This window comes from Schistocerca americana, chromosome 5, assembly GCF_021461395.2.
Source record: "Schistocerca americana isolate TAMUIC-IGC-003095 chromosome 5, iqSchAmer2.1, whole genome shotgun sequence".
NCBI classification, from domain to species: domain Eukaryota; kingdom Metazoa; phylum Arthropoda; class Insecta; order Orthoptera; family Acrididae; genus Schistocerca; species Schistocerca americana.
In genome coordinates this window covers 401,156,943-401,158,844 of record NC_060123.1, presented here as the reverse complement: position 1 = coordinate 401,158,844, position 1,902 = coordinate 401,156,943, and positions in this window count along the sequence as shown.

The window sequence follows — 1,902 nt, the reverse complement described above, 5'->3', positions numbered from 1 at the left end:
ATTAGCATTGTTAGTTAAATTCTGCAACATTGGCCTTCCACATACGTTTCAACCAACTGTCCCACCTTGTAACAGTGTGTAAGTTTTCCAATCTGATACATTGCGATGTTGAGTAAAAGCGTGTCTTCTAGTGCCTTGGTAAAAAAAATCCGCTGCACATGTGATAATGAAGCCACCTAGCTGTGGGAATGGATTGCAGATTTGAACATCATAAAGAGCATTGTGCTTACAAATATGAGGTAAATAATAAATCTGACAATGAAAATCATCACATTTCAGTGTGTAATCATAATATAGATACTGAGCAAAAGGTAGATAACGATGTTTCAGAGCATGTGGATGCACTATCTCAAGCAACCTATACAGAAAGGATGGCCTTCTTTGACACTACCAAGAAACACTTGGCCTATTTTATCAAATTTTCTTTGACCCCTGTACTGGAGTGGAAGACCAAGACAGAAGAAAGCTAGGCCGTCTTCTGGGAGATGTGAGGAGTGTCTCAGGAAAAAGGATCGCAAAACCAGACCTACTTGGAATAATTGCTGCAAGTTCATATGTTAGGAACATTCATGTTCAGTGTGCAGAGAATGTACAGACAATGATTGTGATTAGATACGAAAGACAAACTCTCCAGAATAAGCAGTCTTTGAGAAATTTAATTTTTATGATTATGGAAAGTGTTTGCATCTTAAAAATCATTAAACATATAAGGGGGTTGTTTATGTTGTTGCCCCCGACGATAATTAGACGAAATATTTGTCAGGATTTGTAAGCAGTGGGTCCTTGAGGTACGGCAATACACAAACACCAAGAAATAAGTTTAAACAGTTTTATTAACAAAGGCTGATTACAAAACATGCACGCTACGCGCACCCATCATCACTGTCTCTGACATCCTAATTGCAGCGAATTACGGTCGTATCGAAAGGCTCCATGGAGAACTAAGAAAAGAGACATATTCGCACCTGAGGCCACAGTAGTTAATACAGCGCACTGCGGACGGCGGCCAGTCACTTACTCCCTGCGTTGCACTGCAGCCGGATACACGTGTACTGACCAAGCAAATTGTCAGCATTCCAGACAGGTCGGCTGGCACATTTTATGTACTGTACGGCTGCATGCAACCCATAGACCCTTACAAACACATCATTAAAATACTTTGATGTCATTGCATAAGGCTTTAAAAAATAATGATAGGTGAAGATGCAGTGAAAATATGCCCGTATTATGCTGGTACTCAAATTAAATCTGAAATTTTTAATTTCCTTTTACAGTTGTTTAACACTCTTTTGGGAAGGTAATATCAAAAATTAATTCGTGTACCAGCAAAATAAGGGTGTATTTTCACTGCACCTTCACATTAGCAATATTTTTTCGACTCTTATATGCTGGCATTACTAAAACCAACTCTCGTTTTACAGGTGGCTTAAAACATGATCTTTCTAATGAAAAATGTTTGAAAGAGTGTGAAAATATGTTTTTGTAAAAGTGTGCTAAAAATACTAATTTTAGCACTTTTAATAAAATCGTCAATTTTACCCTAATCTGTAAACTATTGGAAAGAATTAGTCACATGAATACCACTATTTCTAGCTAATACTTAGTGCAGTATGGATGAGCCATTCTGTAATAACAACTAATTCAACCAGAGAATTGTGTGGTCAATAACCCTGAACAGATTCCAACAAAAATTAGAGAAGATACAGATAGTAAAACACTCAACAGTTGTCAGAATGTAAATATAATGGGAAAGATATATCATTCTTTCAGTAAATTAAAGACTGTTCCCCACTGTTGGATTTGACTATCCTCCTCCCCCCCCCCCCCCCCCCCCTGGAATTTTGACAATAGTGCAGCTTGTTTGTGGAATGGGTCCATATAGGTGGCTCTTATACACAAAAT